At 32.9% G+C, this 15,464-nt stretch overlaps 1 long non-coding RNA gene across 1 annotated transcript; it reads left to right on the forward strand.

Moving 5' to 3' along the window:
* Window positions 1-126: 126 nt before the first annotated feature.
* On the forward strand, window positions 127-1,018 carry LOC133039074 (uncharacterized). Its single transcript, XR_009688604.1, has 2 exons — window positions 127-215; window positions 608-1,018. It is a non-coding gene; the product is annotated as an uncharacterized LOC133039074 (long non-coding RNA).
* Window positions 1,019-15,464: the final 14,446 nt, after the last annotated feature.

Raw genomic sequence — 15,464 nt, forward strand, 5'->3', positions numbered from 1 at the left:
ACACAGTAATAAACCGACATAAGCCACGAAAGTAGCAACAGTAATAACTAAATAAACTGACTAAGCCTAACAAATTAACTAAGCCTAACCGACTATACAAACAGTGAAAATAATAAGAGAGTTAATAAATATATAATCAACAAGTGAGGCAAATCACCAGGGTGACTCCGATACTATATTGAAAGATATCAATATTACCGAAGTTCATCAATGAGGTAATTAATCTTCCTCACTATTAAATTTGTGTATATATATATATATAGTAAAAATTGATTGAGTTTGATAGGTGTGGTCTTTCTTTGCATTGAGGAGGCATTTTCCCTTTTATTTTACCTCATTAATTAACCACTGTGTGATCATAAGAAGAAAAATGAGGAAAAGGGTCTTAGTTACAAATTGTGTATATATAGAGATGAATCATTACTTGAAATATAATCGTTTTTTTATTTCAATATATGACATGTTTAGAGTCTTTCTACCAAAAAAGTTCAAATAGATTTGCCTTAGGTCTAAATGTGAAGAGAATTAAAAAAATATAACTGTTGTTTATGTTATATATCAAAAGTACTATACTACCATTTGATAGGTGGTAATGGTATTCAAGCAGGGACTATTTGAATTTTAATCTCAATCATATTATAGATGCAATTTTGAAGTTTGAGGAGGCTTTACTCATTGACCCTTTGAAGCATGAGGCTATGTGGTCACTAGGAAATGCTAATACCTCTTATACTTTCATGACGCCTAATCTCGATGAGGCAAAGCCTTCTTTCGTTAGTGCATACGAGTTTTTCCAAAAGGTATTGGAGGAGGTATAATGTAGTTTAATTGGATACAACTCGCACATATATTATGTACCAGAATTTATATGTCATTTTTTTAGCTTTTGTCTACTGTTATTGCTTCTTCAATGAGGTAATTAATCTTCCTCACTATTAATTATGTTATGTATGTTATGCCAACAATATTTTCACAACTAAATTCTCCTTAAATAATAATATATAGTCAATAATAAGTACATTACAAGTATATATAGTGGTAATGGTAGAGCCAGTCACATATTTTAGTGGGGGCAAAAAAAAATTAGAATACTAATATTGAAAAATGTAATTTTAATTGAGAAAAGTATAAATTTTAGTGGGATAAAATAAAAAATATTTAAAAATAATATGAGAATTATAAATTTTATAAGGATAAAAATGAAAAATATAAATTTGATGGGGACAAAAATAAAAATAGAAATAAAAAATGTTATTTTTTGAGCTCAAAATGTGAAATATTAAAAATTATGTACAGAAAAATGTAAATAATCAAAATATAATTTAGTCGGTTATGAAAAATTTATTTATAATGTTATTTTGTTATTAATGACATTTAAAATGTACTTCAAAATATTTGAAAAAAAATGTACTTTAAAAAAAACATTTAAAATGCCATAAAAAAATATTTTAAAATTTAAAACAAAATTTAAAAATATACTAATTACAAATATCTTGATTAGAAAAAATATTGATATATCATGATTTTTACTTTTTAAAAAAAATAAATAAATAAATAATAACCATATATCATATATAAATTGAACAACATTTTAAAATTAACCTAGCTGTACGGTACCTATCTCTCTCTCTTTCTGATATCACTCTTTTCTTTTATCATCAACCTAGCAATTTCTTCATCAAACAAATTAAGCGAGAGTATATATGTACGTATTGATTCAGTACATATTTTGTTTTATAATTAATTAATTGTTAATCAAATTTTTTTTATGTACCTCTATAATTTCTGTTTCTTTTATTAATGTGAAACTTTAGGCTTAATTAGTTCCCTTGTGGCCCAATAAAATTAAGCCAGATCTACTTCTCACTTCCATTTCATTATATTTTAATTAATTTTTCTTTTACGTGAGTCTTTATATATTCTTCTTTTTCTTTTTTGTCTCTCTACAAATACATGGTAATCTCAGTGATTACTATTATTAATACTACAAAGTTCAGGTATTTGTTAAATTATTACTTCTGTCTTCTTTAGTATGATTGTTATTGAAAACTTCTATGTATATATTTTTCAGGTGGATCTCTTGATCAGAGTGACCTCTAACATATAATTAGTTTGTCATTAGTTACCAATTTTGAGAACAGACCTGGATTTTGTTTTGTTTTTTTTTTTTAAATAACTAGGGTTTGATTTTTTTTTTTTAAAAAAAATGGTACTTTTTAACATCGAGCAAAGAGTTTCTAATAGACTTCAATGAGTGATTGATTGGTATATATAATTATACTTGGAATAAATTTTGATGTTATTATTTGGTGGATTCCTATTTTGTTATTAGGTAAAATAATATTATTAATTCGTTAGACCCTCACAATTATTAAGTGAGAATGGATCATATGGGAATGTAATTTTAATTGAGAAAAGTATAAATTTTAGTGGGATAAAATAAAAATATTTAAAAATAATATGAAAATTATAAATTTTATAAGGATAAAAATGCCATAAAAAATATTTTAAAATTTAAAACAAAAATTAATAATATACTAATTACAAATATCTTGATTTAAAAATAACTAATAAAATGTTATACAAATAACTTGATTTAAAACAAAATTTAAAAATATATTAATTACAAATATCTTGATTTAAAACAAAATTTAAAAATATACTAATTACAAATATTTTATTTAAAACAAAATTTAAAAATACACTAATTACAAATATTTTACATATAAATGTGATTTACATGTTCCCCTCGAAACCCCGTGATTCACAGGGTCTCCGCCTCCGTTATCAGACCTTCATTCAAGGAAATCATTTGTTCTTGTTAGAAACTAGTTGCTGCAGAAAATAAAAGGAACGAAGTTACCGAAATAGAATCTGGGTTGAGTCGCGGACTAGGTCGCTCTCTTTAAGACGTTTGCGGCACTGCCCAGATTTGTGCAAGCAGACTATCAGCCTCGTCGTCCCCAGGATAAAACAGCCCAGTCGAACACACTGTATCGGAACTCTATTGCACGATAGAGAATCGTCGAAATTAAACACCCAAAACTGACTACTGCTCGATATAAATATAAAATAGTAGTGTGTATATATCGTATAATTTTTTCAGAATGAAAAGTTGTGTTTTTCTCCTACTGTTCAGTCGCATTATATAGGCAATGCGCTGATAGTAGTAACGGGAAGAAATACGTTACTGGATGAGAACGTTGGAACATGGGATCGTGTAAACGATGCAAAAAATCAGAAAGATGCTATAAATCAGGAAGCATCTCTGTTTACTAATTAATCAAACACGTTTTTATTTAAAAAAGAAAACTGTTTTAATTAATTAAATAAATAATAATTTAAGAAATAAATTTTCTCCAAAAAATAAGGTGACACCACACCCGCTCGACTCGGCACGGCATGGTCGGTCGGACGGCGGCGCGCGCGCGTGTGTGGTGGTCCGGTGTGTGAGTCCTCACCCATGCGCGCAAAACTGGGTACCCCTTGGGGCCCAAACCCATATCTCAAACTTGCACTAGTTATACACTTCAAATGAAGTGTTTCTATCCCATGTGGGACTCCTACTCACACACATCATTTTTTTAACATTTCACAAAGTTCCAACAATCCCCCACTTGAAATTTTTAAAAAATATCTATTCGAGCAGTATTCTAAGCAATAAGATTGAGCATAAGCAAAGGTATCTTTCGATTTGAACCTTTGCGTTGTGAATACAACTTAGAATATACTAGAGTGACTCGTAGTCTTGAACTCTATCTCTAACAATGTACCACGCACAACCTTTCTTGGGTGTAAGCCAAAAGCCCGTGCTTTAATGGACATGCACGTCTATCCCAGTGTAGTGAACGCTCTAGAAATTTGCCCAAATTTCATAGGAAGCGGCCCCACTTCCACATTCACGTAGGTGAGTCTATCAAGAGTACTCCTGTAGCTCGGTACTCCACTCTACATAGAGTATAGATCTCATTAAGAGTTTCTATTATCTCAACCTTCTATCGCTTCAGGATTTCATGCTTTACATAGCATGATCTCATCCTTATCACATCATAACTTGTTATTACCCATTGAACCTATTTCTTGGGATCTCCAGTCTATAGGTTGGGTTACCATCATGAGTGACTCATTTATTCTAAGGGCAATAGTCCCATCCCTTTTAAGGTTTTAAGAACTTTCTCTTTAGCTAGTCCTTTCGTCAAAGGATCGGCTAAGTTTTCATCAGTGCGTACATGATCCACTCTTACTGCTCCAATAGAGAGGAACTCTCTAACAGTACTATGTTTACGACGTATTTGTCGTCTCTTACCGTTGTAATAACGGTTCTGAACTTTTGCAATAGCCGCAGTACTATCGCAGTGGATCAACACAGCTGGTATCGGTCTTTCCCATAAAGGGATCTCAGCTAGCAGGCTTCTCAACCAACCTGCTTCTTCACTAGCAGTTGCTAGTGCTATCATTTCAGACTCCATGGTGGACTGTGCCAAAATAGTTTGTTTCTTTGATTTCCAAGAAACAGCTCCACCAGCTATACTAAAAATATAGCCACTAGTTGCTTTGGAGTCATCTGATAAAGTATTCCAGTCAGCATCACTGTATCCTTCTAGGACAGCTGGAAACTTCTGATAATGTAATCCAAGATTCATGGTTCTTTTAAGGTATCTCATGACCCTCTCAATAGCATGCCAATGCTCTATACTAGGTCTACTGGTAAACCTGCATAACAATCCCACGACATAGGCAATGTCGGGTCTAGTACAGTCAGTAGCATATCGGAGGCTGCCGATTATGCTAGCATACTCTGACTGTCTTACTCCATCTCCAGTGTTCTTGAATAATTTTACACTTGGGTCATATGGGGTACAAGCAGGTTTACAGTTAAAGTAATTATATTTCTTTAGAATCTTCTCAATGTAGTGAGATTGATCTAGAGAAATTCCCTTATCAGACCTAGTAATCTTTATTCCAAGGATTACACTCGCTTCTCCGAGGTCTTTCATATCAAAGTTGGAACACAACATTGATTTAACAGTGTTAACAGCATGAATGTTAGAGCCAAAAATGAGCAAGTCATCAACATATAGACATATGATTGTGCATATGTCATTTTAAGATTTGTAATAGATGCACTTGTCACTTCCGTTCACTTTAAAGCCATTTGAAATGACTAAAGTGTCAAATTTTTCATGCCACTGTTTAGGTGCCTGCTTTAGACCGTACAGAGGTTTATCCAACTTGCAAACCATATGTTCCTGGCCAGGGATCACGAACCCTTCGGGTTAATCCATGTAGATTTCCTCTTCTAAGTCACCATTGAGGAATGCAGTCTTCACATCCATTTGGTGCACAACTAAGTTGTGTATGGCAGCTAAAGAAATTAAAACTCTAATGGATGTTATCCTAGTGACAGGTGAAAAGGTGTCAAAGAAATCTACATTCTCTCTCTGTCTAAAACCCTTGGCTACCAAACGAGCCTTGTATTTGTCAACAGTTCCATCGGGTTTCAATTTCTTTTTCAGAATCCACTTACAACCTATAGTCTTACAGCCAAGGGGTAATTTTACAACACGCCAGGTTTTGTTGGTCACAAGAGAGTCCATTTCATCATCTACGGCCTCTTGCCAAAGATATGCATCTAAAGAAGTCAAAGCTTCTTGGAGGTTAGCAGGATCCTCTTCTAAGGTATAAGCACAGAAATCAGAACCAAAGTCTTTAGCTAACCTTGCTCTCTTACTTCTTCTAGGTTCAGTTTCTAAATCCTTAGTTTGTTCATTACTCCTAATTACTAGAAGATTGCTAGTTGATGCGCCCCCACTATTTCTCAATTTAAATGGAAATCTATCTTCGAAAAAATCAGCGTCATTAGATTCCACTATCACATGCGCATTAAGATCATAGAACCTATAGGCTTTGCTATTAACAGCATACCCTAAAAATACACATTCATAGGCTCTACTTGCTAGCTTAATTCTCTTAGGATCAGGAATACGAACATAAGCTAAACAACCCCAAGTTCTAAAATAGGAAATATTTGGTTGTCTATTTTTCAAAATCTCATAGGGAGAAATCTTGCTTTTAGATTTATGTACTCTATTAAGCACATAGCAGACAGTTAAGAGAATTTCTCCCCACCAATGAGAAGCAGCACCAAAATTAAGTAAGATGGCAACAATAGATTCAATAAAAGTTCTATTCTTTCTTTCACCTTTACCATTCATTTCAGGTGAATACGGTGCAGTTTTATCATGTATAATTCCATGTGAGTTATAAAAGTCAACAAAATCAGTAGAATCATATTCAGTGCCTCTATCACTACGTAGCTTCTTGATTTTTCTACTAAGTTGATTCTCAATTTCAGCCACAAATAACTTAAACATATCAAGAGCTTCACTTTTATTTTTCATTAAATACACATAGGTAAAATCAGAACAATCATCAATAAAAGTGATAAAGTATCGTTTTCCATTTCTAGTTAAAACACCATCTAATTCACAAATATCTGAATGAATTAAATCTAGAGGCTCACTTTCTCTAGTTACAGATTTATGTGGTGTTTTTGTGATCTTAGCCTGACTACAAAAATCACATTTTTCAAAATCATTCAAAGATAATTTAGGGATTAAACCTAAACTACTCATATTTTTAATTATCCGTTTGTTAACGTGACAGAGTCTAGCATGCCAAGTATTAAAAGAACACAACAAGTAAACAGAAACATTCACTTTATTAACTTCAACATTCAATTTAAATATTCCTTCAGTAGCATACCCTTTCCCCACAAAAATCCCATTCTTAGTTAAAGTAAATAAATCAGCCCCTATAGTCTGTGTGAACCCCGCTTTGTTGAGGAGATAGCCCGAGACCAGATTCTTTCTCATCTCTGGAGTATGCATGACTTCTTTGAGAATCATGGTTTTTCCAGAGGTAAACTTTAATTCCACATCACCAGTACCAGAAACAATAGTAGTGTGAGAGTCGCCTAACAACACTTTCTTATCCTCGGTTGCAGCTGTGTATGTTTTGAACATCGCACGATCAAAGCAGACATGGCGAGAAGCACCAGTGTCTACCCACCACCCTTCTGATCCACCAATCAGGTTGATCTCTGAAATCATAGCTGTATAAGGCAGCTCTTCAGTCAGGTTAGCCTGCGGAGCAGAACTAGACCTGTTCCGACACTTGCGTGCCATATGACCCGGTTTGTTACAGAGAAAGCACAAAAACGGTGCCGGGTCATTCTTATTAGGGGGTTGCTGCTGTTTGTTTTGGTTCCTTGGAAACCAATTCTTATTATTATTCCGAGAATTATTGTTACGGTTTGGAGCATGCTTGCGATTCTGATTCTTGAAATTTTTCCTAGTGGGTTTCAGAATCGCACTGGATTTCGTAGTGTTGTTGTTTGACACAACAAGCACTTCTTCTTTCTGGTCCTGTTTACGAGCCTCCTCCTCAATGCGAAGGCGAGTGATCAGACTTTCCAAAGAAAATTCTTTTGTTTTGTGCCTGAGAATACTTTTAAAATCTTTCCAACCAGGAGGCAATTTGTCAATAATAACAGCAATTTGGAATTGTTCATCTAAAGACATACCTTCAGAAATTATTTCGTGAGAAATTTTCTGAAGTTCATGAGACTGAGCCTCCACTGACTTATCGTCAGTCATCTAGAATTTGAGGTAGCGGCTGACAGCGTACTTCTTAGTTCCAGCCTCCTCAGTGTCGTATTTCTTTTGAAGTGCGTCCCAAATTTCCTTGGCAGTTTTGTCAGAATTATAGTAATCATATAAATTGTCAGATAAACCATTGAGAATATAATTTTTGCACAGAAAATCATTCTCGATCTAGCTTGTTAAATCAGCAGTTTGCTTCTGCTTTTCATCATCCTTTGCAGTATCAGAAACAACAGGCTTATCAGTCGTCAGAACATAAGCAACCTTTTTTCGTAGTGAGGAAAAATAATATTTCTGTTTCCATCTTTTAAAATGGTTTCCCTCAAAACGAAAAGGTTTGTTTATATCAATAACACCAGAATTCTCATCGGCAGTCATGGCAGAAACTAAACGTCTTAAAATTGTTAGAAACTAGTTGCTGCAGAAAATAAAAGGAGCGAAGTTACCGAAATAGAATCTGGGTTGAGTCGCGGACTAGGTCGCTCTCTTTAAGACGTTCGCGGCACTACCCAGATTTGTGCAAGCAGACTATCAGCCTCGTCGTCCCCAGGATAAAACAGCCCAGTCGAACACACTGTATCGGAACTCTATTGCACGATAGAGGACCGTCGAAATTAAACACCCAAAACTGACTACTGCTCGAAACGAAAATATAAATATAAAATAGTAGTGTGTATATATCGTAGTGTTTTTCTCCCACTGTTCAGTCGCATTATATAGGCAATGCGCTGATAGTAGTAACGGGAAGAAATACGTTACTGGATAAGAACGTTGGAACATGGGATCGTGTAAACGATGCAAAAAATCAGGAAGATGCTATAAATCAGGAAGCATCTCTGTTTACTAATTAATCAAACACATTTTTATTTAAAAAAGAAAACTGTTTTAATTAATTAAATAAATAATAATTTAAGAAATAAATGACACCCCACCCACCCGCTCGGCACAGTCGGTCGGACGGCGGCGCGCGCGCGTGTGGGATGGTCCGATGTGTGAGTCCTCACCCATGCGCGCAAAACTGTTTTAATTAATTAAATAAATAATAATTTAAGAAATAAATGACACCCCACCCACCCGCTCGGCACAGTCGGTCGGACGGCGGCGCGCGCGCGTGTGGGGTGGTCCGATGTGTGAGTTCTGTTTCCATCTTTTAAAATGGTTTCCCTCAAAACGAAAAGGTTTGTTTATATCAATAACACCAGAATTCTCATCGGCAGTCATGGCAGAAACTAAACGTCTTAAAATTGTTAGAAACTAGTTGCTGCAGAAAATAAAAGGAGCGAAGTTACCAAAATAGAATCTGGGTTGAGTCGCGGACTAGGTCGCTCTCTTTAAGACGTTCGCGGCACTGCCCAGATTTGTGCAAGCAGACTATCAGCCTCGTCGTCCCCAGGATAAAACAGCCCAGTCGAACACACTGTATCGGAACTCTATTGCACGATAGAAGACCGTCGAAATTAAACACCCAAAACTGACTACTGCTCGAAACGAAAATATAAATATAAAATAGTAGTGTGTATATATCGTAGTGTTTTTCTCCCACTGTTCAGTCGCATTATATAGGCAATGCGCTGATAGTAGTAACGGGAAGAAATACGTTACCGGATGAGAACGTTGGAACATGGGATCGTGTAAACGATGCAAAAAATCAGGAAGATGCTATAAATCAGGAAGCATCTCTGTTTACTAATTAATCAAACACATTTTTATTTAAAAAAGAAAACTGTTTTAATTAATTAAATAAATAATAATTTAAGAAATAAATGACACCCCACCCACCCGCTCACACACCCCACCCACTCGCATTATATAGGCAATGCGCTGATAGTAGTAACGGGAAGAAATACGTTACTGGATGAGAACGTTGGAACATGGGATCGTGTAAACGATGCAAAAAATCAGGAAGATGCTATAAATCAGGAAGCATCTCTGTTTACTAATTAATCAAACACATTTTTATTTAAAAAAGAAAACTGTTTTAATTAATTAAATAAATAATAATTTAAGAAATAAATGACACCCCACCCACCCGCTTGGCACAGTCGGTCAGACGGCGGCGCGCGCGCGTGTGGGGTGGTCCGATGTGTGAGTCCTCACCCATGCGCGCAAAACTGGGTACCTCTTGGGGCCCAAACCCATATCTCAAACTTGCACTAGTTATACACTTCAAATGAAGTGTTGGGACTCCTACTCACACACATCATTTTTTTAACAGTTCTTGACCAAGAAAATTTTCAACAGTACGTTTTTAATTCTATCATCTAAGGTAAGTGTCTTTTTTATTAATATTAAGTCTGAATAATAACTTATCAGAATATATGATCATATATATGCTTATTTATCATCTGAATATGTATGATTATATATATGCTTATTTATCATCTGAATATATATGCTTAATGTTATTAGAATTAACCTACTAATAACTAATATATGGTTAATATATAAATAGATAGTAGCCTTCTTTCTCACTATAATAAACGGGTGACTATTCAATGGTTATATTTTTATTGTAACCATATAGTTACATTTTTCTTTAACCTGTAATAGCAGGTTACTAATAGGTAGACTTTCCTTTTTTAGATTTAATTAATTATAATTAACTATTTTCTTAAAATAATTAATTAAATAGACATTCTTTTTTTAGAATTATTTAATTATAATTAACTATTTTCTTAAATAATTAATTAAATATTTAACAAGACCTCTTTTAGCAATTAATATTTATATTTAAATCCTTACTTGAATTATTTTAATAATTAAGCTATTTAATTATAATATTTACAATAAAATTTATTTTTTTACAAAAATTAAACTTCTTTTGACACAAATTAAAATTCTCTTCTTATAATAAATTTTCAAATAATTAATTATTTTTAAATGATATTTAATTATTTTGTTACAATTATATGAACTAAGTATTTGGCCTCAAGCTAATCAATCGATAACAAGTGCAGCCATTTTTTTTCTAAAAAATCCTTCAACTTATTTCATTTTTTACTTTTTAAATATTTAAATAAAAAAAATTAAATAATTAAGTGTAATAATTTAAAATTAAGATTACAAGTATAATAAAATTTAAACTATGAAATTACATGTGTATAATTTTAAATTATAAAAAGTTTTGCTATAAAATTTTAAATAATTTAAGTATAAAAAAATAAATTGCTAAAAGATCCTTATATAGTAATAAATTGCAAAAAATTAATTAATAATTATAATTAATTTAATTTTAAAATATAATTAATCTTAATTAAAGTTTTATAAGGAAATAAATGATTAGGTTACTTTCAGGTTATAAGTTATTTATTATTTATTTTTATTTAATTTCTAAATTAATCACAACAATTGAATAGTAATCAAATGGTTTAAAAAAATGTAACCATGATGGTTACAATAAAAATGTAACTATTGAAACATCTTCCATAATAAACACCTTATATATGATTATATATAGTCAAACACATTTATAGTAGCTATAGTACTGTATTGATCTTATTGTTTAAAAATGATATTATACTATAGAAATTAACGAGAAAGTCGTGATAATAATATTGATAATATATATAAATCTTTCCTGTAGTTATGGGAGGAAACCGATAGAAAAAATCAAAAATATGAATAAATAAATAAATAAATAAATAATTATACCATAAGATTAGCTTTAAAGCAATTCGAATAGCCTGATATACTATATCAAGACTCTTAAATATAATGTGGCAATATTATATTATATTCACAATCGAATAGCCTGCAAGTATATCAGAGTATATCATCATATGCAGAAATATGCAGAAATGTACAATATTATATTCTTTTTGGCCATGTTAACCAAATCTCTACCACTTCTATAAAATCTCTACCACTTCTATGTGAAAACTCAATTGCATAAACCAATCCTTCCTAAAAAAACAAAGATTTAAAGTTAACACAGCAACATTACTACAAATTTATTCTCTTCTCTTCCAACATGAACTGAACAAGAAAAATTTTCACACCTCTACTCATGAATTAGTTTGGTCCTAGGCTTGGGAAATCTCTCTCTATATAAAACAATCTCTATAAAAAATAAAATATGTATACATATAGTCTCAAATCTAAACTTTAACCAATTTCAATCCATCATAATAAAAAAAATGGCAATAAAAAAAAATTCTGCCTAATAGGTTGAATAGTCATTCTACGAATAAATTACCCCTTAATTTATATCACTATCGACTTAAAATCCAACCAGAAAATTTGATCTTCTATCTTCTCTTCAATTTGATAAGTCATGTTTTGCAGTTTATATGTTTGAAATAATGACTCAATGAGGCTTTTATGATTTTCTGTATTTATTTGATTTTAGTTATTATATATATTTGAAATAATGTGCCATCAAATTTTTTTATTTGAATATACAATTTTTCATTAAGAGTTGCATGCTTTGAAATATTAAGGCCTATGAGTAGGGATGCACACGGGGTGGGAAATTAGCGGGGAGTGCTCTCCCCGTCCCCATCCCCGTTAAGGATTTTAATCCCCATCCCCGCCCCATCCCCGCTTATTCCCTATCGGGGACGGGGCGGGGAATCTCCTAATGGGGCGGGAACGGGACGGGAAATCCCCTATTGTAAAATAAATTTTATTTTAAAATTTAAATGTATAAAATTATTAAATTACATAAAAGATAAAATATTACATATTATTTACTATTCAATATAGTAATTATTATATAAAAACACAACTTCAAAAATTGTAAAAATGATATTAATATACTAAAAAAATACAAACGCATATATAAAATATAAACTATTAATAAAAAAATAATTAATAAATTAAACGGGTCCCCATCGGGGCGGGGAGTGTCATCCCCGTCCCCGCCCCGTTTAACATTCGGGGACAAAATTTGATCCCCGTCCCCGCCCCGTTCCCCATTTAGACGGGGAATCCCCGTCCCATTAGGGGCGGGTCCCCGCGGGGCCCCATTCCCATGGGGAAAATGTGCATCCCTACTTATGAGGGACCTAATATTAAAAGCAATAAATTGATTAAAGATTTTAATGCAATACAAATATTAAAAGTATTTTGAACCATGGTCCAATCAATAAAGTAACAAATATGTATGTCTAATATAATTTGCCATTTATATATATATGAGTATGTTACGTGCAGTGCAATGCACGTATAATATATGTATGTTTAATTTTTGTTTAAATAGGTAATATATTTTTTTTTTATTTTTAACTGTGTATATTGATCTCATTATTATTATTTAAATTTAATGGTTGCAATTACTTTATTACACCATCTTTCTTTACTTGTGTAGATTGGAATCTTACAATTGAAACATATGTTTTTTGCATTAACATAATGACACATGGTAAGATGTCATACACAAAATGTCTAAAACTTAAAAATGTGTTTTTTTAAAGGAAAACTATTACATATGAAGTTAATGTTCATAATTTAATTTTACAAGATCGTGACAGAGAACCTTCAAAGAGGATTCCATATAAAGATTTTCCAATCGTTAAAAAGAAAGAAATATGTAAAAAAACAAAGAGAGAGATATGCTAAACAAAAAGTATTGAAGATCAATTCGATTAGTGTAAGTAGTAATCCCAATCATATTGATCTTCACACATATATTGTCGAGAATGCGGCAACGTCAAGTCAACAACATCCAAATTTTCTTTCTGACTATGCAAGTATTGTTGAAGATGATATTCTTCAACAATCATCAAAAAGACAACAAAATAATACTACTCACACCACCATAAATGTAGATGAATCTTCTTGTGGAGATAATATTTCTATCAATGTCAATTGTGAAACTAATTCATTGTAAATTCATCATCTTCGGGCAATGTCAATTTCAATCAGGTTTGCATTTGACCCATATTTTCTTTTAAAACTTTGCTCCTTCCTTCACGCGATGAAACTCCATATGATTATTTTGGATGTTGTTTTTGATTAATATTAATATATATAATCAGAACCCAAATGAATTTGCTGAGGGACCAACCTACAATAAAAGAATAACAAGACCTCTTAGGGGTAAGGGACACTTTCAATTTATAATTAAAATCAATATGTTATGTGAGTTAGAATTTGATACCTAATTATTTTTTAAAATAAAAAAGGTCTCCATCTTCATTCCTCAACTCGATTTCGTCAATTATCAAAAGAGGTGCCATCTGAACCATTTTCTACACCATCCGTCCCTCAATGCAAACATTACAAAGCAAAGCGTTTCATTTATGAAACAACAGGCTTTTGTTGTGCCGATGGAAAAATTTATCTCGCAACAAACGATGTGCCGAATGAACTTTATGAATTGTTTACTTCCAATAGCGGAGAATCTACGCATTTTCAAACATACATTCGAACTTACAACAATAAATTTGCTTTTACATCAATGGAGAATGTAATATCAGGAATCAGCGTGTAATATCAGCGATTGGAGATTACATGCACCCGAATCTTTTGATGAGATAGTATCAGCGGAGATTCCTGATAAAAATACAAACATGCACTTGGATAACGCTGTTGTGAAACACATGATGCATGGACCATGTGGAGATTTGAATCAATCAAATGTTTGCATGAAAGGCAATCCTCCACGTTGCAAAAGTAATTATCCAAAAAATTATGTACCTTTTACATCTGTTGGAAATGATTGCTACCCAATATATAGACGCTGAAACAATGGAACGCATGTGAAGGTGAGAGGCACACACTTAGACAATCATTGGGTCATCCCATACAACCCGTATTTTCTTGCAACCTTTGACTGTCACATTAATGTTGAAATTTGCTCTACAGTAAAGGCTGTCAAGTATCTCTACAAGTACATTTATAAGGGTCATGATCGTGTTGCTTTCAACTTAGTATCTAAACAAGGAAATGACGAAGTAGATGAAATCCGCCAGCTCCAAACGGCCAGATGGATTGCAGCACCTGAAGCTATGTGGAGAATATATGGGTTTGTTGTTAATGAGATGTACCCGTCAGTTTATAGTTTGCATCTGCACCTCGAGCATCAACACCCAGTAACTTTCAGAGTAGATCAAGACCCATCAAACATTTCCACTTCAGAACATTTTAAAAAATCAAGGCTAACATTTTAAAAAATCGATCTGATAAAAATGCAAACTCATTACTATACAAACAAATCCCAGAAAGTTATGTTTGGAACCAACAACACAAGATATGGTCTACTAAAAAAAACAGTCATAGGACGTATTGTAACAACAAATCCATTTAAGGGTGAGAGATATTATCTACGCATATTGTTGAACCATGTAAGAGGGTCATTGTCATTCGAAGATCTAAGGACAGTGAACAAAGTTTTGGCCCAACGTATCGCGAGGCAATGACGATGATTGGGTTGCTACAAAGAGACAGTTTCTTGGAAGATTGTTTACATGAAGCATCTCTATACCAAGCGCCTTCGAGTCTGAGACGACTATTCGCAACAATATTAGTTTATTGCAATCCAACCAACCCTAGAGACCTATGGGAACGTTACGAGGAAGAAATGTCTGCCGATTTGAATTCCGAAGAAGATTCTCTATCTATTGTGAGAAATAAAGTTCTAAAGTCCATCTCTTCTACAATAGAATCCATGGGAAAAGACATCAATTCATACCAGCTTCTTGACGAGGACATCTCATTTGATGACGCTGAAGAATTTCAATCTAGAGAAATCAATAATGAATTGGGAGTTGAAATACCCGAAGAAGATATAACAGCTTCCCACTCCCTAAACGCAGAGCAACGACAAGTGTATATTGCAGTGATGGAACATATTTCATC

This window comes from Cannabis sativa, chromosome 6, assembly GCF_029168945.1.
Source record: "Cannabis sativa cultivar Pink pepper isolate KNU-18-1 chromosome 6, ASM2916894v1, whole genome shotgun sequence".
In the NCBI taxonomy this organism is placed as follows: domain Eukaryota; kingdom Viridiplantae; phylum Streptophyta; class Magnoliopsida; order Rosales; family Cannabaceae; genus Cannabis; species Cannabis sativa.